Source organism: Scyliorhinus canicula, chromosome 19 (assembly GCF_902713615.1).
Source record: "Scyliorhinus canicula chromosome 19, sScyCan1.1, whole genome shotgun sequence".
Taxonomy (NCBI): Eukaryota; Metazoa; Chordata; class Chondrichthyes; order Carcharhiniformes; family Scyliorhinidae; genus Scyliorhinus; species Scyliorhinus canicula.
In genome coordinates, this window is record NC_052164.1 from 75,736,171 (window position 1) to 75,763,756 (window position 27,586).

The 27,586-nt window shown below is 44.1% G+C and overlaps 1 protein-coding gene across 5 annotated transcripts in view; it reads left to right on the forward strand.

The window, feature by feature from the left end:
* The first annotated feature begins 23,548 nt into the window (after positions 1-23,548).
* The window catches only part of LOC119954114 (opioid-binding protein/cell adhesion molecule-like), a 1,170,645-nt gene continuing 1,166,607 nt past the window's right edge, over positions 23,549-27,586 (forward strand). For 4 of the 5 annotated variants that reach the window (XM_038779011.1, XM_038779013.1, XM_038779014.1 and 1 more), the window contains exon 1: positions 23,743-24,642. The gene's annotated coding sequence lies outside the window, so the exon portion shown is untranslated. The other variant, XM_038779012.1, reaches the window with a different exon arrangement.

Here is a 27,586-nt window from a genome sequence, read left to right on the forward strand (position 1 = left end):
TTTAGGTAAGAAGACCAAAATTCCTGGCAGTATTCCAGGTGAGCCTTGTCAACACCCTGTACAATTGCAACAATGCCTCTCTATTTTTAACCTCCAACCCCTTTGTAATAAAGGCAAAAATGCCTTCTTCACTGCTTGCTGCATTTGCCTGCTAGTTCTGTGTGATTCATGCACTAGAACACCTCGATCCTATTGAACTTCATTCACCTGCAGTCTCTCTCCATTTAGATAATAATCTGCCTTTTGATTCCTCCCATCGAAGTGAATGACCTCAAACTTCGCCACATTAAACTCCATTTTCAAGGTTTTCGCCCAGTCATCCAATCTATCTATATCCTATTGCAGAAATACAATAACCTCATCACAACGTGCTCTTCCACCTATTTTCGTATCATCGGCAAATTTGGAAACACATTCTGTTCCTTCCTCCAGCTCATTAATGTGAATAGTGAGCAATTATGGGCCAAGTACTGCTCCCTCCTTTGGTACTCCACTAGTTACATTTCTCCACTCTGAAAAGGACCCATTTATTCTAACTTCTTGTTTTCTCTGTGACAGCCAGTTTTCAATCCATGCTAACGCACTTCCTCCAATTCCGTGAGCTTTTACTTTATGCACCAGCCTCTTATACGGCACCTTGTCAAATATCTTTTTGAAATCTAAATATGCTCCGTCTACAGGTTCCCCTCTATCTACTCTCCCTGTTACATCCTCAAAGAATTCAAGCAAATTCGTCAAACATGATTTACCTTTCATAAAACCGTGTTATTAGGTTTGATTCTGTTCAGCTTTCCCAAGTGATTAGTTATTTCCTCTTTGATTATTGACTCCAGTATTTCGCCAATAATAGATGTTAAACTAACTGGCCTATTGTTTCCTGCCTCCTGCCTCTCTCCCTTTTTGAACAAGGGAGTCAAATTGGCTGTTTTCCAATCTACCAGTACCTTCCCGAAATTTAGCGAGTTATGAAAAACAACATCAGTGTTTGTCTCATTGTGTGGACCAATGGCAGACAGAAGGCGATGGGACTTATCCATTTGGCCTTGAGGTCCACGGAGGGATGCTGTCATCACAGTAGTTAGCACTGCTGCCATACATTGCCAGGGACCTGGGTTCCACTCCGGCCTTGGGCGTCTGTGTAGAGATTGCACTTTCTCCCCATATCTGTATGGGTTTCCACCTATGGGTTTCCTCCAGATGCTCGTTTCCTGCCACTGTACAAAGATTGGCGGATTGGCCATGATCAATGCACAGGGCTGTGGGGATAGGGCGGAGGAGTGTGCCCAGGTAGAATGCTCTTTCAGAGGGTTGGTGCAGGCTCTGGCCCGAATGGCATCCTTCTGCACTGTAGGGATCCCATCCTGATGCTTGTGACTTTGCCTTGTAGCACCAGAGCTCCGGGATGACCGGACCCTGGGGCACATCGTCGGTAGAGGGCCCAGCAGAGTCCTGGGCTCCGGCATTCCGCCAAGTGCCAGATCCTGGGATATCCCTGCCTCCACCTGCTGTGGATCTTCAGCTATGAGGTGCTCACCAGTGCGGGTGAAAGCTGCGATGCATCTTTGATGCTCGTCTCTGAGATGGCTTGCTTGGAGCTCCTCGTGCTCAGAGGGCACAAGGTTGGCCCAGACTGATTGACCTGCAAGAGAAGCGAGAAGGCATTATTTTATCATAGAGACTGTCTGATGGGAGAAATGTAACGCATGTGAGGCTTGCACCATGGCTGGATGATTTGAGGGTTCTTACTTTTGTCTCTTGGCCCTACCTCACACTCTCCTTGCCAGCCAGCTCAACGGGGTCTTTCCTAAAAAGGAGTTAGGTCATGACTCCGTCTGGCTGTGCCCACTCACTCCGGTTGTGCTTGTGTTTGTCCTGGGGTGAGACCGATGGAGAGAGAGTAATTGGGGCTCCTGCCAGGTCAGATGGTGATGAAGTCTCGAATGCGTGGGAGGTGAGTGGCAGCGGGGATCTGAGGAGCAGTTTAACTACTGGGGGAACCATGGTGGAAGGTGGGAAAGGGGGGGGGGGGGGGGGGGGGGGGGGGGGGGGGGGCGACTGGCGGCATAACCAGTGTTGGTACCCAGTGAGGTGGCTGGGAGAGAATCGTGGTGCTGTATTCCTTGCAATCATCCGCCCCCAACTGGAATTGTAACAAGCGCTGGGAGTTGCTAGGCCGGCATTTGAAAGGAGCGCCCGACTGATTTCAGCAATTAAGTTTTACCAGGATGAACGAATCGGAGACAAGCTGCCATGAGCACAGCGTGAAACACATGATCAAAAAATAAATTGTTAAAGAGGCTGAATATAGGACGACGTTACCTGTGGTTTTCTCACCAGGAACAACACTTGGAAAAAATATTGGAAAATGTTGTCCTTTCAAGGCTTCTATCCCTCCCTGAAATTGTGCCTCAGTGCAGAATGGCCACGGTAAACCTCAGAAAGAATGAAATGCCCAGGCATTTACTGTTGTTAAGGAGCTACTCGGTTTAGCATATACAGCTGCCTCACCGTTCTAATGTATCAACCTCAAGGGATGTAATTTCATGTACTTAACTATCATCTTGAACAACTGTGCCTGCAAATGGGGAAGAGCCTTCTAAGTATCGCTTGGCTTTTTCTATCACCAATTATCACTAATTATTGAGAAATAAAGTAAGATGCAGCACCAATGAACAGTATTGCTTTGCATTTATATATTCCTATGTCTGTTAATGTTGTATCACTTCCCATTTCATGCGGTTAGTACTTTATTCAAGACAATACCGAAGACATATTAGCATTTTCCATCCATGCAAAGGAAATTATGCTCTACAAGGAATATTAAATTTGATGTAACGCTGGGGAATGTCTCGTCATTTACACTTGGAGTACGTTACATTTTCACACCATGTCAAAAAGGTTATCTTTTCCCAGCATGGAGCCGTTGACCCATATTAAGAGTATTCACATTTGATTCACCAACCTGGCGTCCTGTTAAAATTCAAAAGCGTTACAAAATTGTAATTATGTTCATTTTTATTGTACTGCCCATTTTCCTTGACATGTTGAATACTTTTGTTTGAAGACTGAATAACCTGATTACAAATTCTGAATTGAAAAACTCTGACGGTGCATTGTCGCTGACTTAACATCAGCAGATGATGCTGAACCATCTCCGCAAATGACAATTCTGCTTCTTGCCTATTTCAGCTAGAAGTCAACCTTCTCTTCCTCCTTGATAGGTGATCAGTATTCAATGTTCAAGCAAAAAAACATAAATAATGCTAAGGCGAATCTAATGCCGTTCACCGTTATTTATGCACCAACTAGACAGCAATTTTAGGTGAGTCGTTAAACGCGAGTGTCCGCAGGCATGTATCCAAGGTGAACTGCTATCCCATAAGCAGTGTGAAAACAGCACCTCGCCATCTGGTTACCATTCCAAATATTTTTGAAAGGTGTAAAGTTCCTCGTGAAAATGAACTAAACACATCACAAATCGACTGAGATGGACAGGCCCTTTCAAAGCACCCTTTGTAATGTCCTGTCACATCTTAATTATTGTTGAACGAGCTTTCTGCTGCGAAAATGAACACATAGAGTTTCATTCCGTCTGAGCTTTGATTGTTGTTGGAGATTGTTTTATTTAAATTTTTCTTTCTGTCACGTTTATCTCTCTAAAATGAATCATTCCTTTTCTCTGCTCATTCCCACTTTCTGTACCTGGTTTGACATGGCCTTGATTAAAACTGCATTGGTTATCCACGGTGCTTAATATCAGGTCGGTTACATAAGAACATAAGAACATAAGAACTAGGAGCAGGAGTAGGCCATCTGGCCCCTCGAGCCTGCTCCGCCATTCAATTAGATCATGGCTGATCTTTTGTGGACTCAGCTCCACTTTCCGGTCTGAACACCATAACCCTTAATCCCTTTATTCTTCAAAAAACTATCTCTCTTTATCTTAAAAACATGTAATGAAGGAGCCTCAACTGCTTCACTGGGCAAGGAATTCCATAGATTCACAACCCTTTGGGTGAAGAAGTTCCTCCTAAACTCAGTCCTAAATCTACTTCCCCTTATTTTGAGGCTATGTCCCCTAGTTCTGCTGTCACCCGCCAGTGGAAACAACCTGCCCGCATCTATCCTATCTATTCCCTTCATAATTTTAAATGTTTCTATAAGATCCCCCCTCATCCTTCTAAATTCCAACGAGTACAGTCCCAGTCTACTCAACCTCTCCTCATAATCCAACCCCTTCAGCTCTGGGATTAACCTAGTGAATCTCCTCTGCACACCCTCCAGCGCCAGTACGTCCTTTCTCAAGTAAGGAGACCAAAACTGAACACAATACTCCAGGTGTGGGCGCACTAACACCTTTTACAATTGCAACATAACCTCACTAGTCTTAAACTCCATCCCTCTAGCAATGAAGGACAAAATTCCATTTGCCTTCTTAATCACCTGTTGCACTTGTAAACCAACCTTCTGTGACTCATGCACTAGCACACCCAAGTCTCTCTGAACAGCGGCATGCTTTAATATTTTATCGTTTAAATAATAATCCCGTTTGCTGTTATTCCTACCAAAATGGATAACCTCACATTTGTCAACATTGTATTCCATCTGCCAGACCCGAGCCCATTCACTTAACCTATCCAAATCCCTCTGCAGACTTCCAGTATCCTCTGCACTTTTCGCTTTACCACTCATCTTAGTGTCATCTGCAAACTTGGACACATTGCCCTTGGTCCCCAACTCCAAATCATCAATGTAAATTGTGAACAATTGTGGGCCCAACACGGATCCCTGAGGGACACCACTAGCTACTGATTGCCAACCAGAGAAACACCCATTTATCCCAACTCTTTGCTTTCTATTAATTAACCATGTGTTACGGAGACACATATTTGCTTGCCCTGGTCTCAAAAGTCCCAGTCGGTGAGGGAACCACACCATTTCAATCACTCCGTTTTTAGAAAATTATACCATGTGATGTGGGCCTCGCTTTTATTTCTTGCCCATCCCTAATCGCACTTCACCTCAGTGGCTTGTTTCAGAGGTTCAACCACATTGCTGTGGGTCTGGAGTGGCATGCAGGCCAGATCAGGTAAAGACAACACATTTCCTTCCCTAAAGTGCATCAATGAAGCAGATGGACGTTGACAAAAATCAGTGAAAGTTTCATGGTCACCAGTACTGAGACGAGCCTTATGTTCCGGACATTAAAACAATTAATCAAATTTTTAAATTTATTAATTGAACTTACATTTCACCAGCTGCCATGGTGGGTTTTAAACCCATGTCCCAGGGCATTAGACCTCCACCTCTGAATTATGAGCCCAATGACACTACCAGCACGGTAGTCTTGTGGATAGCACAATTGCTTCACAGCTCCAGGGTCCCAGGTTCGATTCCGGCTTGGGTCACTGTCTGTGCGGAGTCTGCACATCCTCCCCGTGTCTGCATGGGTTTCCTCCGGGTGCTCCGGTTTCCTCCCACAGTCCAAAGATGTGCAGGTTAGGTGGATTGGCCATGATCAGTTGCCCGTAGTGTCCAAAATTGCCCTTAGTGTTGGGTGGGGTTACTGGGTTGTGGCGACAGGGTGCAGATGTTGACCTTGGGTAGGGTGCTCTTTCCAAGAGCCGGTGCAGACTCGATGGGGCGAATGGCCTCCTTCTGCACTGTAAATTGTATGATATCACCATCTCCCCATTTCCAGTAAATGCCATGCTCAAATTTACAGAAATTAAATGGGAAGGGGTTTGGTCAAAATTCCTTATAACAGCTGATCTTTAAGCTGGGATCTCAATGGCAGTATGTTAACTCTGAACACTTTTCTGACCTTCATTATAGAAAACGGCAAACATCAGGCGAGATTCTGACGATGGATCAATTTTTTTCTCCAGATCGTAGAAGCCCACATGTAAATCTAAAAGCTCTTAAAACCCATTAAATGTGGATTTATGGTTTCCTTCTAAAACAATCGATAAACACGCATATATATGTCAAATATTACTAAAATTGATGCTTATTTTACGCTGGTGTACCTGGAACTGTTACTAGTTGTATTTTAATATCAGGAAACCCTTACCAGAAACCTGTGACTGGCTTGTGTTCGAACAGCTCCATTATATTGTGAGTAAGACACTCAGTTACGGTCAAGTGTAAGGTCTCAACACTGTGAAATGTCCTTTTTTTAGCATTTAGAGAGAGGCCAAAATTGTTTAAAAAGAGACACTACAAATGGCTGGCACTTTAGTTTCAGAAAACTGTTCATTCAAATCACTGATGTCACTTATTAGCTGGTCTGATTCACAGGAAGTACATTGAGTGTTGTTTTCACACTGTGGTAAAACATGCTGAATACTATGGGGAAAAGCTGGTGAAACCTATCACATATGAGGAGTTACAGGAGTGCACCAATTAGCAGATTCTAATTAAAAACACATTTGAAAAGACAGCTTTGATTGTCTGCATCACATTCTGCCATTGACTAGTCAAGTTCTTTTGACAAAATAGCAAGCACTGCAGTCAAATTTGAAAACCAAAGTTCATCCTGCCAAGTGGATTTCTGATATTACACGTCTTATGCAGTCAAAAGGAGTGGATCTAAGAGATCCAGTCATTTCTCTTTCGAAGATTGCTGTCTACATTTAAAATGGGAGAGCTTTGAACTTCTTAAAGAGCATGGTGTTTGATCTTTACATTGGGAAAGGATGAGAACATGATTCAACAATTAACAGAATAAGATCTGCAGTGGGAGGAATAGTGATACAACTGGAAAATTACACTTAAAATTGAGCTTGCTTTATTATTTGCTTTGAAGCAGGCTTTCTTATGAATTGCTACAGATTATTAGTTTGGTTTTCTGCTGATATACATGGACAATTGTCGGCAGCTGCCATTGCAAGTATTTAATTAATTTATTATTAAACCAACATGCTGGATATGTCTCCATTCAGTAGTGTTTCGTAGTTACATCTGAAAACCACAACTTACTAAACAGCCTCATTATGTGATACGATACACACATCTGATCTGTTGCTTGATGTCCTATTTGGAAACCCGCGATATTATTGTTGTTACAGAAAAAAATGTTACAGTGAATCAGGGTGAGTCGACTGACCAAGCCCATTGGCCCATTTGCCAATAATCATTGAAACTTCAGAGGTCAGGTCATTGTGATGGGCAAAACAGAGTTGTTCAGGTCAGAAAAGTCTGACATCTTTTATTTTATTTTCGTCTTTTCCTCCAATTTTCTCCCTTTTCAGCTGAAGGCAGTGATCTATTCCAGGGCGTGGTGTCCCCCATGTGTAGCCTAAGTGGTTCTCCATCTCGTGTGAACTAAGATCCTGGGCGGGGTTCTCCGATGCCCGATGCCGATATCATAATCGATGATCCGGCGGTGAATCCCTTCCAACGTCCAAATTGGGGGTGGTGCCAGTTTGACGTCGGTTTTCGAGTCTCTGCCCCCTCCGAAATGGCATCATCATGTCACGCGCCACTGGAACGCCGTTGGCGCATCATCGGAAGGCCCTCTGCCAATGCTCCACGCCCGATGGGCCAAGTTCCCGACCACGCTGTTGACATGTGGTCTGAGCAGTTGGGAACCCGGAGTGGTGGCCGGGAACTGTGTCCAGCTCCGCCACAGTCGGCCGGGAGCCGTACCATGGCTAGGGGTGGGCTTCCTCAAGGGCTGGAGGGACTGGTGGGGGTTGGCCAGGGGATGTCCTGTGGGGCCGTATTTGGCAGATCGGGTCCACGCACGGTCGGTGCCATGTTGTATGGCGTGATCGCTGCAGGTCGTCGCCATGTGCATGCGCGACCACGGACCGATGCTGGTCCCTCACCGGTCCCGGAATCGATGAGTGTTCGGTGCCGATTTTGGCATCGTTAAAAGCCCGGGAATTTATAGCTGCTGAAACAGAGAATCCAGCCCACTGAATGAAGGCAAACTATTTAAAAATACAAGATCCAATTTATATTCAATTGGTTCTCAATGAAATAACATGGGCGCTTGGTCGCAGGGTCACTGGACAGTGATAGAGACCAATGTTTTTTTGGTCTCCTCCAGCAAAGAGATACAGAGAGCAGGGGCATTGTATTAGCTGCTTAAAATAGTCTGACAATTTAACCTGATTTATCCCTGGCCTATACAGTATGCTGCAATTAACACAGGAACGTGGAGAAGAGTCATCCAGCAGAATATTTTTAAAAAATCAAAATTCAGTTAGCTTCCAAGTATTGGGTTCCTTCAACCGTATATATTTTGCCAGAAAACAGAGCAGGTTAGGAATTGTCTTCTCAGCTGTACTAATGCTGTTATTCCATTGACCCTTTTAGCATTCAATCTTGATCCATACTGAGAGCAAGACCTTCCTCCATTGTACTGATAGCACAGCTCAAATCAGGAGCTCATGGTTAATTGTCAGCAATAGAAAATGCATTTTGTGTGCATAATATTGGTGCAGCGTGAGGATAAGCTTCCCACAGCAACTTTGCAATGTTTGAATGTTTGAACAATATGATGTACAAAGAACATCGATTAAAATAATATCGTTTAAAAGCACAAAGATGCTACAACTGGTAAGATTAGCAACAGACGTGTAGGGCTGGATTTTCGGCCCAGCCCGAGATCAAGATTGGAGGCAGTTGGGGTTGATAATTAACCTTGCCCCGCTGTGGGGTGGTTCAATAGTTCAATCCTGCTTCCGAGTTAATTTTGCAGAGGTGGGATTGGGCTCAGACAGAGAACTGTATGCAATTGATAGCCAATCGGCTTCATCAAAAGTCGAAAGAGACCAATTACAGGGAGGCAGAGTGGAATTTTCCTGTTCTCCTCCAATTTTCTGCATTAGCGGATGCCGGTTCAGGTGGACACCTGGTGACAAGCCTCAGGGACCAGCACTTTAGAAAGGCCTGGAGGCCCTCTGTTCCTAACTGAATGCAGGAGCAGCCACAGATTGCCCTTTCAGGGGTGTTCCCCAGCCACCCCACATCCTCCACTGCCACAGTGGTGGCATACCTGCTTGTCTCTATTTTTAAATTAAATACTTTGAAAAAGTAGGAGAGCAGATACCTCCGTGTTGAAGTACTTTCTCTCCCTTACACACGTTCCATTTCAGGCTGTGGCTCCTCTCACGCTGGAGGGCCTCCAGTTTCTAGAGTCCATCCAACATCCTTTATTGGGCGGAGAATTCGTCTCCGTGCTGATGAAGGTGGTGATTACATGAAAATCCCAAAGAGTGCCTGTTTCCCTCGCAGGTGATTTGGGAATGGCAATCTCTGGTTCCTGCAACCAGAGTGAAAATTCAGCCTTATTGTCTGAAGTTGTTTTTTCCTTGTAATTGGTAATGGCGTGGACATTTCACGTATTTTAGACTATGTGCCCATCCAACAGCAAAGTCACTTTCATCCCAAATTCGATGGCCGGAATGTTCCACCCTCCCCCACTGCAGTGTGTTCTCCAGTGGCGGAGACGGCTTGCCATTGGCCGCCTGCAGGATTTTCCAGTCCCGCCGAGCTCTATGACATTTTGTGTGCCTCGCCCACCCCGCCGTCGGGGAACCCGCCGAGGGAGGTCGTCTTCGACGGGGCAGAAGATCCGGCAAGCGGGAAGGGCCAGGAAATCCCATCCCAACGTGTCAGCAGAACTGGACTCTTAACGAAAAAGCATTACCTTCTGAAAAGGTAATACAGGGGGGAATCTTCCCAAAACTGCACGGAATGTTTTCTGCAGTGAGAAAACCAGTGTGACGCTCGTAGGCTGCACCACCGGCTTTCCTCACCATATTGACCAACAATGTGTCATTTCAAAGGAGAATCTCAGCTGGAGGACAGGGCCTAAGAAGGCCGGCAAGGCTGGGAATCCCAAGATTCAAATCAGCAAATCTCCAGGTTTTCCTCAGGCAGGACAATCGATGAGCAACCAATGCATTCTCAGGAAGAGCGTTGTCATTTGAAATATGTGATTAGTGTTGGAAACCTGAGAGTTAACTTCTTTTGCAAGTTTACCTGTGGCCGGCCAACTTTCCTGGGCCTCAGCAAACCAATATCTGTCTTGAGACAAGGCAGCCTTGGTGAAAGTAAGTGTCTTTGCAAAGCTCCCAGTGGGCCTGGGGGAGCTGGACTGTTCCCCCTCATGCCCTGACCATCAGAAACATATTCCTCCCAAATGACCCCCACTGCTGGGATCAGATGCTCTACTGAGATTGAGGATGTGGATCGTGTTTAGTGTGTTGGTCTCGTGCCCTGATCATAATGGGAAGGTTTCCCTCTTACCCGGAGTAACTCTGGTTGGCTCAGGTAGGTTACTTCAAGCTACTTCATTAATACTATATACAAGTAGGTAAATCTCTCTTGTATGCACTGTTCCATCTGCTCTCCAGCGTCTCTAGCACATGACTGCTAATGTCACTGTTACATCATGATACATATGACTAACTGATTACCATAATTATTAACTGTGGTAGTCTGTGTAGATGTATTACGGTACCTAGTAATGCTGGAACATCATTGGTAGATAATGTATGCTTTCCATTGGTCGAGCTTGTATGGTAGCTCCGCCCTGCAAGGCGGGGTATACGAGCCCGTGCCGCACCAGCAGCTTCCTTTCTGTACCTGAGCTGCTGGGGGAAACATCTATCTTATTAAAGCCTTCAGTTGGACTCCAACCTCGCTTTAGTAGTCATTGATCGTGCATCATTAACACATTATGCTACAGATATTATCCCACCTGGCACTAGGGCAGGGATCAGCCTCCCTTGTGATCTGACAACCATTATGGGAGATCAGCTTTGTATTCCACCAACGTACCCACATAACACTCATCAGGGTTCAATCTATCTAGTCATGTGGCATCCTCCAGAACATTCCCGCCCAACTGGAAGCCAAGTTTGTCAATCCGACTGACCTCAAGGCTGGCAATCTGTCAATGATGGATTTGCAGGTTTCCTGTGAGATACTGCACAGCACCTCCTGCTCCCCCCCACCCACAATGCACCCCTTCCCTTCCCAGCACCCTCTGCTGTTTTACCTTCTATTCTTCAAACACAAACTCACCAATCACTCAAGTAGAACTGCTAATCTATACTATGAGTTGTTCCCTCAAAGATTAAAATAATATGTACCCATTTGCTTGGTCAATGAACACAGTCCAACTACTGTGTCACATGACAGGTGACACCATATCCTGTCTGATGATGTATCCTGATTATCGGCATACCCACTTAAAGACGTACTGCAACACTGCTTACTGCTTTCAGCACATCAGAATGTGACAATGTCCCCCACTGTTTTTGTAAAAAACACTGTATTGTTGAATCAACAGTATTGTAGGCTACTAAACCAACTGAAAGGATGTGTTATATTGAGATGAATAAGAAGATTCTGGTGATGATAAATGGAAGCTGTTGACAAATTACACGACACCTAAAGGTAGCTTGAGTAACTCAAGGGAAATGTTTTTAAGAGGAAGCTATTCTATATGATCTGGTGAAGTACCTTCTGTAGCCCAAGATGTTAAGATACGCGACACTGCAGCAGACTGGAATCATTGTGTTGACCAATCAACTTTCTTGACTGTGGAGCTGGCTGTAAATTCTTAAGGACTGTGTGGAAATGCAGATCTTTAAAAGTTCATTGGATACAGGCATTGTTGGCTAGGCCAGCATTTATTGCCCATCCCTAATTGCTCTGACTTGCTAGACCAGGGCATTTTTAAGAGTCGACCACATTGCTGTGGATCTGGAGTCATGTGTTGACCAGGCCAGGTAAGAATGGCAGAGTTCCTTCCCGAAAGGACATTAGTGAACCAGATGGGCTTATACAACATGGTTTCACTGTCACTATTAGACTTCAAATTAACTCAAATTTCACCTCAATTGTGGTGGAATTCGAGCCCGGGCCCCCAGAGCATTAACCCAAGGTCTCTGGATTACTAGTCCAGTGACAACACCATGACACTCCACCTTCCCAACCAATCTGACATTCACATGCGGACACCAAAACAGAATGGACATTATCCTTTCACATGTTGCTATATTCAAATGTCAAGGAACACTGAGCAGAATAATGGTGTATTAAAGCTATAGTGCACGAGGATGGAATACATGTACAAACTAAGACTCAGAAGTGGAGTGTTGCACCGGGCAATCAGAGAGAGATGTGGATGTGAAATTGGGAAAAGAATAAAGCACAGGAAAAGAGGACGCCTCTAGTTTCTGAAATTCAATGGAGTGGGAAATTAAAATTTGAATTTTTGATGCAGCACATTTTATAATACAGGCAGACCTCCTGTGGTGTTGAAAGCACAGGGGTAGGTTTTTCAGTTCATTGGCAATATAAAAGATTGATTTTCTCCCATTCTATTTTTGTATATTTATAACACTTTGAGAAGAGTAAGAACACAATAGATTGTTTTTACCACACACATTTTTGCATCTTCAGCATGGATTACTTTTCAAGGTTGTTATTCAGGCAAACATCACAGTCAACTGTCAGAAACGGAAATGCGACAGAAGACCAGCTAATTTTTTTTGGTGATGGTGGATGTGTTTCAGGACATGTAAAGTGTCAGCTGGGATCTTTTTATGTTCAATTCAGCAGGGTGCCTCAGTTAATATATCTTCCCTGAAAGGTGGCACCTCTGATATTCCATTGCTCCCCTACTGCATTGTAGTGTCAACTTAGTAATGGCACATAACTTTGGTTACTCAGGGTATCATACCTGGGGGTGGGCAGGGGGGTGTTCATTGAAGGTAACAGCCAGCCCCCCTAGCAGTTCCCATGTAAGGATTGTACAGCAATTGCTCAGGAGGTTTAAACTGCAATTGGGTAGTTGGCCTACAAAGGGAATCATCCGATACTATGATTTAAATCATAAACGTCAGATGATTCTGACTGTTTTACAGTAATACTTACCCAGAAAATGTTAGAAGAATTAAAACCACTTTTACCTTCTGAGTAACTATAGCACTGATTCCCCCCCCATTCCCTCCCCACGCATCCCCCCCTCGGAATGTCCCCTCTCCCCCGGTATGGGACTCCATTACCACCCCCATAACCTCCAAGGGGGCCCCAACTACACCTCACTGCCCCCTCCCTCTGTCTATGCCTGCACCTCCACCTACACCTCCCAACTGATCTCCATCCAACTGCAGTCTCCACACCCCCCACTGACCACCCTCCACAGATCATTCTCCCACTGACTACCCCCTCCTGAGCATTTCATCAATTACCACCACTCCCCTGACCATTTCCCCACTGACTGCCACTCCCCTGACCACTTCCCCACTGACTGCCACTCCATTGACCACTTCCCCACTGACTGCCACTCCACTGACCATCCTCCCACTGATCACCACTCCACTGACCACTTCCCACTGACCACCAGTCCACTAACCACTTCTCCACTGACTGCCACACCACTGACCATCCTCCCACCGACCACCAGTTCACTGACCACTTCCCCACTGATCAGCAGTCCACTGACCATTTTTCCACTGCCCACCACTCTACTGATCACTTCCCCACTGACCACCACTTTGCTGATCATCCTCCCACTGACCCCCACTCAAATAACTGTCCCACTAACCACTCCCCCTCACTTTCAAGCCCCTCCCCATTCAACACCCAACACCCTCCCCCCCCCCCCCCCCCCCCCCCAACCCCCACCACCCAATCAGGACCATTTAGGGAAGTTCTCCCTGACTTCTCAAGGCAAATGGACCGTTAAACTTGTCTGCTTGACGATGGCTAGTGCCATAAAAAAGTTGGAGTGTGGTTTCCTGCGCTGCGCTGTATCGTTCTATGTTCTATGTTCCTGAACTCAGGCTCTCCTGCCCTTGACACAAGGCCTGGTGAACCAGTCACACAGCAACTTTCTCACCTGGCCCGAGTCAGAAAGTTGGGCAAGAAAGGAGCAGTTTCAATTTAAGGTGCCGTAAGTAACCAGGAGCAGAGTGCAATCTGACTCTGACTGCCACTGCACAAAGGTTCAGAGCCAATATGTTCAAGTCTATGGAGGGGCTTCAGCCTATGATCTTCTGCCTCAGAAGTGAGTACACAAGCAACTAAGTGAAGACGACTAACAGCTGAATTGTTCCGTCTGTAATGCCTTGACATTATGAATGGTCCTAACAATTTTATATCTTTCAGTGGTTTGAAACATATAATTTCAGCGTTACTTAACGGGGATTATTGTGTTAAAAAGGAGGTCTTGTGGCGCAGTGGGTAATATCCCTTTGAGCCAGTGACTCAGTGTTTACATAGAACATACAGTGCAGAAGGAGGCCATCCGGGCCATTGAGTCGCAATGATCCACTTAAGCGTTTACTTCCCCCCTATCCCCATAACCCAGTAACCCCTCCTAACCTTTTTTTTCATCACTAAAGGCAATTTATCATGGCCAATCCACCTAACCCGTACGTCTTTGGACTGTGGGAGGAAACCGGAGCACCCAGAGGAAACCCTCGCAGACACGGGAGAACGTGCAGTCTCTGCACAGACAGTGACCCAGCAGGGAATCAAACCTGGGACCCTGGCGCTGTGAAGCCACAGTGCTAATCACTTGTGCTACCGTGCTGCCCAAAGTCCCACCCCAGGACTTGATAGCCAAGGAAGGTTCATTCATAACCCTGCCAAACAGATTGAGTACTAACCTGCAAAATCCTTCCAATACACACCGATGGCTGGCGGTAAGAGTGGGAGACACCTGGTCAGCCATGCTTGATGCATAATGGCACCCCCAAGCTATAGGCCCCTGCCGATAGGCTAGTAATGTGTTCCAGGAAAACAAACTAGCTATGGGAACAGGTGAAAGTCTGCTTTGTGTGCCTCTGCGAGAAGAGAAACATCAGCAATTGTGTGTAATAATAATTGTAATTGGATTGTACCGACGAAGAGCGAGTGACAATGTTAGTTATAAAACCAAATTATCAAATGATGTTAGTACAGAACACTACCTTTTGACATCAGAATATGGAAATTATGGAACATATTTTATGTGCTACATTCACTGCAGTATAGAATGCTTTCTTCTTTTTGAAATATGGTTAAAAAGTCAACGACGATGTGGGTTTGATGTTGTTCGGATGCAAAGGGTTAAACTGAGAACAGCAGCTAAGCACAGATTTGCAAAGACCCCTATCCTCGAAGGGATTTCAAATGCTCAGGTTAATATTAGGAAGGCAAAACTGTGCAGAATCAGACGTGTGTTTCCCTTAAGCCATTCCGTGCACATCTGTTCTGATTTATCGGTCCCAAACCTCTGCACTCCAGAATAATTACTAACTCATGTTTCCCTTCATTTTTTGTTTTCCTGTCAAAGTTGCTCCACTGCAGAAGTTACGTGATTATGCAATTCAGCACTCCAAACTAATCACTCAGCAGCAAAGGTCATCTATCTTGGATATCATATCACACACTTTTCTCTCCCTGTCCTGGCCCATCTCATGGCAATGTAACTAAACTCTAAAATCAGTCAGGTATTAGCCATTGCACCCAACCAACCCATTTGAAAAGCCCTGTGAGTTGATGTTTATTTCCCTTGAGCGCTCCGAAAACTTCACATTCTTTGTTTGAATGACTTAGCCATGTTAGCCCCACAATGACTTCATGAGGCCTTGAATTTCCTTGGCAATTTATCCTGAGGGCATCACTGGGTGAAACCGTCAAATTAAGATAATTCTGTGCTCTGGACATGGGTCCACTGGGAACTGATTTAGCTTTCTCCAGCTCATTTTAGCTTTTACCATTAAGTGCTTTCAGACAGAAAAATAACTATGTTTTTAAAGCAAATCCTCCAATCCTTTCACAAAGGCTTATTTGTAAATGTATAGCCTAAAAGTGGAAGCATTTACTTGTTTAAATCCATTGGCAAGGAGTGATGTTTGGTCATATGATATGACCCTGCAATCTTCAGAGTTAGACGATTGAGGTTTCTTTCTTCAAATATTCCTCAATTGTTTAATCATTCTTTTTACTGTTGTCTATTTTAAAGCTTTTGATTTTTCTTTCAACCAATTTTCCTGTCCATATGACATTGTGAGTAAAATTTGGCTTACAGCAGGATCTCAGAACATACAGAGGTTGGGGACAATGCTGCTGTTGTAAAAATACCCCTCTCCTGGGAGAGCTGCAAGCAAGATTCAAAGCTCTATTTCACAGCATTCTGTTGTCCTGCATGTAATCTTAGAAAGCAGCCACGAAAATAGCAAGGTAGCTTTTCTTCCTTGTTCTTTTTCTTGCATGTTTAAGAATCCTCTCAAAGAACAGTACTGCACAGGAACAGGCTGTTCGGCCCTCTCAACTTGTGCTGATCGTGATGCATGTCTAAACTACAACCTTCTGCACTTCCGGACTCTATATCCCTATGTTCCCATCCTATTCATGAATTCATCAAGATGCATCTTAACCGTCGCTATCGTATCTGTTTCCACCACTTCCCCCGGTAGCGCATTCCAGACACTCATCACCCTCTGTGTAAAAACCTTGCCTCGCACATCTCCTCTAAAACTTTCTCCTTCACACATTAAACCTATGTCCCCTAGCAACTGACTTTTCCACTCTGTGAAAAAGGGTCTGACTGTCCACTTTGTCCATGCCACTCATAATTTTATAACCCTTTATTAGTTCATCCCTCAAACTCCTTTGTTCCAGTGAAAATAGTCCATGTTCATTCAACCTCTCCTCATAGCTATACCCTTCAGACTAGGCAACATCTTGGTAAACCTCTTCTATACCCTCTCCAAAGCATCTGCATCCTTCTGGTAGTGTGGCGACCAGAATTGTACGCAATATTCCAAATGTGGACGACCTAAATTTCTGTACAGCTGTGGCATCCTTTTCATCTTGCCTCCACGTGCCTCTTCCATCACCCACTTTCAATCTGTGAGGACGCTGGAATGCGGCATCTGAATTGGTGTACCACAAAAGAACAGACATTAGATATAGGTGGGATATTAGATGTTTAACATTGGTCATTTTAAACCTGCAGAGGAAAGATAGATGTTTAATCAGCAAGGAAATCAAGGGTCTGGGGATCAAGGAGGAAATGGAATTGAGCCATGATCTCATTGAATGGTGGAACAGATCTGATGGGCTGAATGGCCTACGTCTGCTCCTATGTCTTATGGTCTAAGAGTAGACTTATTATTCTTTCACTCAATAAAATGGTATTGGTTTTTTTTATATGTTTGAGATTAATTTTGAAAATTATCTCTTAATTTCCTCTTGTAATTTGGGGTGTGCTGTGCTTATTATTTGCCAAGGAGACTTTGCAGAGTTTGGAATAAAGCCATCCTGATATATGCATTTGCCTATTGTATAAACTCAATTTCATGTTGTGCAGATAAATTAGGAGGGATATGGAGAAGCATTTTAAAAAGATGAATTCTTCTCATGTTCTCTACTTCCGAACAATCGGAAGTTTTAACAATACACATGGTTTAAAAGATAAATTTCTCGCAAAACATGATTGCAGTGAGGACATAATAGGAGCACAAATTGTCTATTAGGCCGCTTAAATCTTCTCTGCCATTCGCTGAGATAATAGCTGATCTTTTCTCTTTCAACTGCACTTCACTACCCTAACCTCATATCCCTTAATTCCATTAGCGTTCAAAGATCTATTGATCACCAATTTGAATATGGTCAATATGTGAGCAATCATAGCACTCTAGGGTGGAGAATTCCAAAGATTCACAACCCTCTCGGTGAAGAAATTACTCCTCAAATCAATAGGGAGGAAGTGATCGAGCGAGGGAACCGTGGTTTACTAAAGTAGTTGAAAAACTTGTCGAGAGGAAGAAGGACGCTTATGTAAAGATGAGACGTGAAGGTTCAGTTAGGGCGCTCGAGAGTTACAAGTTGGCTAGGAAGGACCTAAAGAGAGAGCTCAGAAGAGCCAAGCAAGGACATGAGAAGTCTTTGGCAGGTAGGATCAAGGATAACCCTAAAACTTTCTATGGATATGTCAGGAATAAAAGAATGACTAGGGTAAGAGTAGGGCCAGTCAAGGACAGTAGTGGGAAGTTGTGCGTGGAGTCCAAGGAGATAGGAGAGGTGCGAAATGAATATTTTTCGTCAGTATTCACACAGGAAAAAGATACGTTGTTGAGGAGAATACTGAGAAACAGGCTACTAGACTAGAAGGGCTTGAGGTTCATAAGGAGGAGGTGTTACCAATTCTGGAAAAAATAGATAAGTCCCCTGGGCCGAATGGGATTTATCCCATGTTTCTCTGGGAAGCTAGGGAGGAGGTTGCTGAGCCTTTGGCTTTGATCTTTATGTCATCATTGTCTACAGGAATAGTGCCAGAAGACTGGAGGGTGGCAAATGTTGTCCCCTTGTTCAAGAAGGGGAGTGGGGACAACCCCAGTAACTATAGACCAGTGAGCCTTACTTCTGTTGTGGGCAAAGTCTTGGAAAGGTTTATAAGAGATAGGATGTATAATCATCTGGAAAGGAATAATTTGATTAGAGATAGTCAACACGGTTTTGTGAAGGGTAGGTCGTGCCTCACAAACCTTATTGAGTTCTTTAAGAAGGTGATCAAACAGGTGGATGAGGGTAAAGCAGTTGATGTGGTGTATCTGGATTTCAGTAAAGCATTTGATAAGGTTCCCCACGGTAGGCTATTGCAGAAAATACGGATTCAGGATGATTTAGCAGTTTGGATCAGAGATTGGCTAGCTGGAAGAAGACAAAGGGTGGTGGTTGAAGGGAAATGCTCTGACTGGAGTCCAGTTACTAGTGGTGTACCACAAGGATCTTTTTTGGGGCCACTGCTCTTTGCCATTTTTATAAAGGACCTGGAGGAGGGTGTAGAAGGATGCGTGAGTACATTTGCAGATGACACTAAAATCGGTGGAGTTGTGGACGGTGCAGGAGGATATTACAAGTTACAGAGGGACATAGATAAGCTGCAGAGCTGGGCTGAGAGGTGGCAAATAGAGTTTAATGCATAAAAATGTGAGGTGATTCATTTTGGAAGGAATAACAGGAAGACAGAGCACTGGGCTAATGGTAAGATTCTTGGTAGTGTGGATGAGCAGAGAGATCTCGGTGTCCATGTACGTAGACCCTGAAAGTTGCCACCCAGGTTGAGAGGGTTGTTAAGAAGACGTACGGTGTGTTAGCTTTTATTGGTAGAGGGATTGAGTTTTGGAGCCATGAGGTCATGTTGCAGCTGTACAAAACTCTGGTGAGGCCGCATTTGGAGTATTGCATGCAATTCTGGTCGCCGCATTATAGGAAGGATCATAGAATCATAGAATCATAGAATTTACAGTGCAGAAGGAGGCCATTCAGCCCATCGAGTCTGCACCGGCTCTTCAAAAGAGCACCCTACCTAAGGTCAACAACTCCACCCTATTCCCATAAGCCAGTAACCCCACCCAACACTAAGGGCAATTTTGGACACTAAGGGCAATTTATCATGGCCAATCCACCTAACCTGCACATCTTTGGACTGTGGGAGGAAACCGGAGCACCCGGAGGAAACCCACGCACACACGGGGAGGATGTGCAGACTCCGCACAGACAGTGATCCAAGCCGGAATCAAACCAGGGACCCTGGAGCTGTGAAGCGATTGTGCTATCCACAATGCTACCGTGTTGCCCACTGGATGTGGAAGCATTGGAAAGCGCGCAGAGGAGATTTACCAGAATGTTGCCTGGTATGGAGGGAAGATCTTATGAGGGAAGGCTGAGGGACTTGAGGCTGTTTTCGTTAGAGAGAAGAAGGTTAAGAGGTGACTTAATTGAGGCATACAAGATGATCAGAGGAGTAGATAGGGTGGACAGTTAGAGCCTTTTTCCTTAGATGATGTCCAGCACGAAGGGACATAGCTTTAAATTGAGGGGAGATAGATATAGGACAGATGTCAGAGGTAGGTTCTTTACTCAGAGTAGTAAGGGCGTGGAATGCTCTGCCTGCAACAGTAGTGGACTCTCCAACACTAAGGGCATTCAAATGGTCATTGGATAGACATATGGATGATAAGGGAATAGTGTAGATGGGCTTTAGAGTGGTTTCACAGGGCGGTGCAAGATCGAGGGCCGAAGGGCCTGTACTGCGCTGTAATGTTCTATGTTCTAATTCTCAATGATTGACCCCTTGAGGTTATGGCTGGAATTTCCAGGTCCTTTGACTATGGGCTGGAAGGCAAGAGGACGGTCAGAAAAAGAGGGTGGGGGGGGGGGGGGAGGAATGGTTGGGAGAGGTGCTCACTGCCACCATAGCATATTGTCTACCGTGGAAAAGATGGTGAAATGGACACTGACCAACCAGCCAACTGAACCGCTTAAATGGGCACTTAAGAGCCACTTCCTACCTCTCCGGGAATTCCAAAAATCAGTCCAGTAAGCACTTATTTCACACCCCTCAGATGTGAGACCAAAGCTTTATACAATACTCCAGGTATAATCAAATCAAAGTCTTAGAAAAAGTAAAGATGAGCTGAAATTACAAACAGAGTCTATATTTGATATGTATTTCCTTGTTACTTGGCAACTGTCATAATATACACACAGGTATATGATGGTGCACAGACAGGCAGTGACTGACACACAGGATGACCAGTGAACACAGAACACAGCAGCCAATCACCAGACAGGATACGACCACTATAAAGCCAGAGGGCACTAGTTTTCCCGCTCTCTCGGGATGCAGCCTCTGAGACAGTCGGAGCTCGTGAGCAGCAGTTAGAACACACGCCATGTGGTAGTAAGATAGTCTGGTCAAGTAAGCCTCAGGTCTCCAGTCAAGTCAGCATAGTGTCAACCCACAGTTAAAGCATGTACGATAGTTAAGAGATCAATAAAATCGAGTTGCATTTCTTCAAGTGTTGGAAGTCTGCCTCTCTCACCACTGCAGTAAACGCAGTCCTCGCAGACCCAGCTTACCCAACACATCAGCAACTTGTCACCCTGACCCCTCACGAAAGTCATGTGGTGTACCATGGTATTCCTTTCAAATTATGCTGTACTTTCAGGATTGTATTAATATCACCCCTGTTTTTAAAAATTATATCTTTTCATTTTTTGTCCTTTTCTGATGTGACGGTATGTATTTTCAGTGTTTTCTTGCAAATGTTTAAATAAAACTATGTTTAAATAAACCGTACACTGGTGATATGTTGTGAAACAGTGCACTTCGTGTGGAAAAACAAATATTCAAGTTATATATTCATACCTTGGAAGAGGTTAATGCAGTTCTAATTGCAATCATTATAGACTGATATGAAACTAGCTTATTTGCTGGTGCAGTTAGAGTTTTAATTTAGAAGTACCAATTAAAGCAATCAGTACATGAAAATTTGATAGGGGAGGAAAAGGGGTTGCAAATTTGAATTATAACTGTAAAATTACATGTGAATTTATATATTGATTGATTTATCTGCTCTGGTTTAATATGTAGACCCTTTGTACATTGATAGCAGCACCATCAACCTTACACCGCAGCTCTCTCATGTAGGCAGCCTCTGTAAGGCTAGGGATCTCCAATAACATTGGATACCCACATGTTTGTTGGATCTATAAGTTGTCACTGACTGGCCGCTAAGCTTTGGATGTGCAGGCCTAGATTGGGAATGGCAGAAGAAACAAAATACGAGACACAGTACATAGAATACCTACAAGTGCAGAAGGAGGCCATTCAGTCCTTCAGGCCGCACCAACCCTTTTAAAGCGCACCTACCGAGGCCCACACCCCCATCCTATCCCTATAACCCCACCTAACGTTTTGTACACTGAGGAAATTTTAGCATGGCCAATCCATCTTTGTACATCTGTACATCTTTGGACTGTGGGAGGAAACCGGAGCACCCGGAGGAAACCCATGCAGACACAGGGAGTAAGTGCAAACACCACGCAGTCACCCAAGGCCAGAATTTAACTCAGGTTCCTGGTGCTGTGAAGCAGCAGAGCTAACCACTGTGCCGCTGTGTCACCCTGCATATGATCCCTACTGTTCCAAGGCTTCTACTTAAACGTAAAGTCTGCTGGTGCCTACTTATGCGTTGGGGCTCATAGACCTGGACCTGACTGAGGAAATTACAAAGCTGAACATTGTAGTCTCATTAATCAACTTTCCTGTTCAGCTGGTTTGTTTGTTCCAGAGTGCCTTTAATGCCAATAATCAGCCAAATTACATAAAAATAAGTAAGTGCCACATTGAAGCCTTCAAAGGTTGTAGGCATACTATGTATTATGCCACTGCCCCGAGACCAATCACTTCAGAATCAGCTCTTCGCTGACAAAAGATGATTTATTCTGCTGAGATGGAATCATACTCTCACAGCCAGGAGAGAATGCTGCACATGCATGCTGCCTGCTGGCTACAAGGATATGATTCAGTCTCAGCAGAGCAAATGACTTCAGAGCTCAGATAGGGCTGGTCACCCACACTCTCAGAACCTCCTGCTTTTTTTTGCAAGAGTGTATGGGACGTGTGGAAATTCCAAAGGCCTTTAAAAAAAAACGACACTGGTTATACTTCATCAGGAGTTGAACTCAAAAGCTGTCAACCAGCCTGATCAAAAGGGTCGCCCCCAAAGCCAAGTTTGCAGTTAAGCTGTCAGCTTACATTTACCTGTGAGGCAGAAACCCACTTTACAGTGACGCAAAAGCCATGTCCCAAATATTTCTAGGTGTCAGTAACCAAAAATGATGAGATCCAGCAATTTAAAATAAATCTCACTCCAAAACCTCAAATATTGCGTCAACCCTTCCACTGTTGCAGGAGACTGGTATGGCCTTGCATGGAGGCTTCCACTTTGACAGTTGCGTGAGTTTTGCACGTTTGATTTACCTTTAAGGATGAGCACGTTACCATGTGATTAGCAGCACTGGAATCCATGGCGAAAGGTGAATCCCAAAATTCCAAAACCACCATCGGATTTATTCCAGTATCCGGAACAGACTGTGACTGGATTGGTTAATTGGCATGGCAGACAACCTGTTTGCTCCAAAAAAAATCAAAACTCTGTACAAAAATGTGGAAGAAAGCGCACAGAACATGTTCCAGACGTTGACATGTCTGACACAAAATATTACTTGGGGGAAAGACAGGTTGAATTCCCTGCTGGCCGTAAGAGCAACTGCACCAGGAATAATGTGTGCAAAAGTTTGTTTGCTGTCGATCACTATTTAATGATGAATCGAATGATGGTGGGAATTTCCAGTTACGCTTTATTTAGCCGAGTTCAGCAGTATTTTTTTTATGTCAATGAGGTTTACATTAGCTGCAAGATGTTTGCTACCCCGGGTGTACCTGTGTTTATTTATGTGTGGGTTAGCATTTAAGTGAATTGCAACTGCAACGAAACGGGTTGCAGCCAATGTCTCTGCATTGCTGAATTGGGAAAGGTTGCAATGGCTTGTGACGAGCTTGAACTGCCAGGCTCCGACACATTTGAGAGAGGGGGGGCTGCAGTGATTTCCCTGAACACGTCGGTGTGACGATTTGGACAAGGGATTTTGTGTTGACGATGCAAGGGTTAAATGTCAGCGCCCCGCCATGGCAAAATGCGGGCGAGGGAGGGTTTTGAAATTGATTCACGGTGTTGAATGTAGCAAGCTGCCCGCAGCGTGCAAAGGGTTAAACGCCCATTGGCACGGCTGTTGCAAGGACTCCAAAAAAAAAGATCTCAAATCGCTGGCCGCCAGTGGCGGCAAATGAAGGATTTTCTGCTCTAAGTCACTGCTGGCTCTGTATTCGGGTCCTGTTGGTGGATGGCTCAGTTGCTGTCAGTAGGTGTACTGATGTGTGTTTGCATGGAGGGATTTTCTTGCCTCCCTCCTCCTCCCTCACCCTGTGCCTGGAGATCTGAACGTGAATGGAAGGGTTAAATGAGGAGGACAGGGTGAGAAGTGGAGGAAAGGGTTACCTCGCTGTCCAATTCCAGTGTAACTCCAGTGTGTTGGCCATTGAGGGAGGCGGACGCCGTGTGACGATACTGGAAATGGGAAGGACTGTTTCAGCAATACTGGAGCTGTAGCCGCGTTGGATAGCTACTAGCTTTCAACCGATTCTTGTTGTCATCTCTCTCTCTCTCGCTCTCTCTCCGTGACAGAAGCTTGCACAGTTTTTTCTCTCTCCCCCCCCCCCCCCCCCCCCCACCGCCTCTTTTTTTTCTGGCGTTTGAAATTTTACAGCAAATCATTATTGCCTTTTCCAAATCGACTTTTTCCTCTTGCTGTCTGTAGACGATTTGTGACAAAAGCAATTACTTTGGGGAGAAAATCCTGGACAGTTTGGATACAGATCATTTGGAATTTTTCTCTGGATTACCTATATTTTTTTTGAGAGGAGTTTTACCTGCGCCCGGCTGTTGGAAGTGCCTCTAAGATATCGGCATATATATATATATATATACATTTTAAAAAAATCTCTCTCCCTGTTTCGTGTGGAGGTGCTCGGCTGGGTTTCGAACTTGCCATGCGGCTGCTGTGTGTGGTCTTCTGTCCGGCCAGGGGGGGCTTCGGCCCCGGGACGCGGCAATTGAAGGGCTTTTGCCCCGGCAGGTGGCTGATGTTGCTAGCGCTCAGGTTACTTTTCCTTGTACCCGCAGGAGAGCCGGTCGGCCGCGGCGAGACCAACTTCCCCAAAGCAATGGACAACGTGACAGTGAGGCAGGGAGAAAACGCCGTCCTCAGGTAGGCAACACAAGTGTCTTTTTTGCATTTTATCAAACAAAAGCGCATCCTGGACCCATTGAATCAATTTGTTCCCTGATAAAAGTTGGACACTTTCTGTTTACTGAAATCTTTACCCTTGGCTCGCGTGAAGGTGACATGTTTGCCAGTTCTGAAGTAAATGTTGCACTGTCAATATCAATGTGTTTATTTCTATTTTGAACCATTCTGCCTCCTCAACCCATGAATGTTTTCTATATAGTATACCCCTCCCCTCCTGTTTGTTGGTCTGTAGTGTGTTGGTTGGATTTAATAATATTGAGGTATACTAGTTGTTAAGCCCTTGTCGTCTAGCATGGTGAGCCCAGCTTATCTACTCCTGATACAGCTTTATTTATTTTTTCTCCAGAAATCCGCCTCTACATATAATCTGTGTGACAGCCTAGGTATTGCTATGTCATCTCGGCGGAGCGCATCTCCAGTACAAGCCGTGAAAACGGATGAATTCTAATTTGCCCACTTTATATCTGTCGGCTGCTTTCGGCGATGACAATTCCACCCCCCCCCCCCCTTTTTTTTTTGTTGATGTTAAGAATGATGTTAATCCGTTATGCAGAATGCAAGCATATGCACACACCGAGAATCTTTTATGGCCAGAATGATTCATTTATTTACACTTCTGCCCATATTCTTGGACAGTGTCCAAGATGCTGGCTGCTGGTTTTATTTGTCCCTGCCCTGGTGGTTACGGGGAGCAGGCGCGATTTTCGAAGTTTCTGGAGGGGTTGTGTGGGGGCGGGGTGAGAAGCGGCAGCATCCAGGTCGAGTTCTTCAATATTTATTATTCCCATGTATCGAGGGAAGGAGCTGGGCACCACGCTTTAAAAAAAACAGGACAGTTGGTTAGCTCTGGAAAAAGAGAGTGTTGTGGTGCATTTATACTTCTGGGTTGTTTTATTTTTAGAATTGCTGAGGATTCCTACTGTGCAGGTCTAATTGCATTATTGTACTCTGTTAATCCTCAAGCTGTCATTAGTATGTAATTATTATTTGTACCATATACTCTTAGATATGAGAGGATCAGTCGAACCACTGACACATTTAGAAAAAAAAGGTTGATGTTTCTGTTTTAAATGAATTAATGAGGAGAAAGCTATTTTACATTTTTTGGTGGTGCTGTGGTCAGAACATCCATCTCGAGTGGAAGAGTATCAATGGACCAGTTTGTATACATTGCTTGCATTGTGCAGCCTTAGTATAGAGCACTCCCTCTGTTTGGTGCTCGTGATTTTATTAATGCAATCCTTCTTGGAGTATAGCCATCTCGACAGAGAGGCACCCTTCTAATTAAAGGACATCTGGATAAATTATTAGTGTTTTTGTTTTATACGTTATGTCGTGACAAGTGGTAATGCTGTCAATGTTATGAATGTATCAATTATCAATTTATCATCTTTGGTGTGATAACTGAGAAAAACAATTGAAGCTTCTAATTTTTGCTGGTCAGCTTGGTATTCTATTTTCTGTATTGAGAAAAGAAAGGTTATTATGCGTAAGACATTTAGAACTATATTCCTATCAAGCAGAATCTTTGGTGTGATTAATTCTTAATTGAACTTTTCAGTTACTGTCGATACTATTTTTCCCAAATAAATTGGTTATTTATTGTTTTGAAGTCTTTGAGACTGATTTGTTAATACAGTGTCTGCATAGATTGTTTTAAATTTTGTATATTCATTCAATTTATAAATAATAGTTACTTTTAATATGTTGTGTGGTTCATCAATCAGTGTATAGGGATTCAGATGGTCTTGTTTGGCCTTTCTGAATGGACTCTTTTTATTTCAGAAGGATATCGCTTGTGTTGGGGATAGCTGCATTAAAATTACATCTGTGACAATCTCCACCACCACCACATGTAGGCAGGGAATGGCTCCTGTTGCACACAGCATACTTCAAGTCATCTCTTTGTCATCTTATGCCACAAGAAAATATATTTGTTCTTTAAATGAAAATTTCAGGCTTATGTTAGGTGGCAACTCCAGCAGTGTTAATTCTGCATGCATTAAGGATGTCATTTATATTCCAGAGATTTAAGTGAAGTAAGGTCATTTTTATGTACTTCAAGCCTTTCAAGGAAAACATGGCTGTTGTGGGAGACCACATAAAGAGCTGCATTTAATTTGCTAAATATATTGAAAAAGCTTCCATTTAAGAAATTGTAAACAGGCAAATATGTTCCAACTGGATTGGACTGGCATTTATTATCTAGTCTATGCATCAAGCTATTCCAGTTACTGATTTCAAAGATGATGGATACCTGTAACTTTGCAGTGTTTCAGCATTTTATCAGATGATCATTGTGTTCATCAAGTCTTATATCCAGGCTAGCCACAGGACCACCTTCCCAACACATCTTTCCAAAACATTAAACTGTTTTTCACCATTAAACACTAGTTGAGAGATTCAATGCAAACTATTAGCATCTCTTTTGTGAAAATGGATGCAACATTTATTATTATTTAATGGCCAAAGTGTTTGAACACCCAGAGGAGACAAACACTACCTGGGAAGGTGTTGTCCTTCTAAACAGAAGATTCTTGCCCAATTACATTACATTGCATGGTGGGTACAAGTGGATCTTTCGAAGAGCAATACGAGTAAGGAAATAGTTGGACTGCCCAGTCTTGAATTGAGATAACTTGAGATCCAGCCATGCATAGGTCTTCAGTTGTACATGGGGAGCTTTGCTCACTGACCTGCAGAATTGTGGAGAAAATGTTATATTGCTGTATGGTGACTATCCAATCACATCTTTACCAGCAATAGAAAATTGAAGGTTGTCCCCTAGGCATCTCAAAGGCTTTTAAAGTTTTAACTTTATTTGCTTCAAGAAATTGGTCCACCAACTGCATCCCAATCAGGCTGGGAGCATTTTAAGATAACCTTTTCAGACATTTCTATC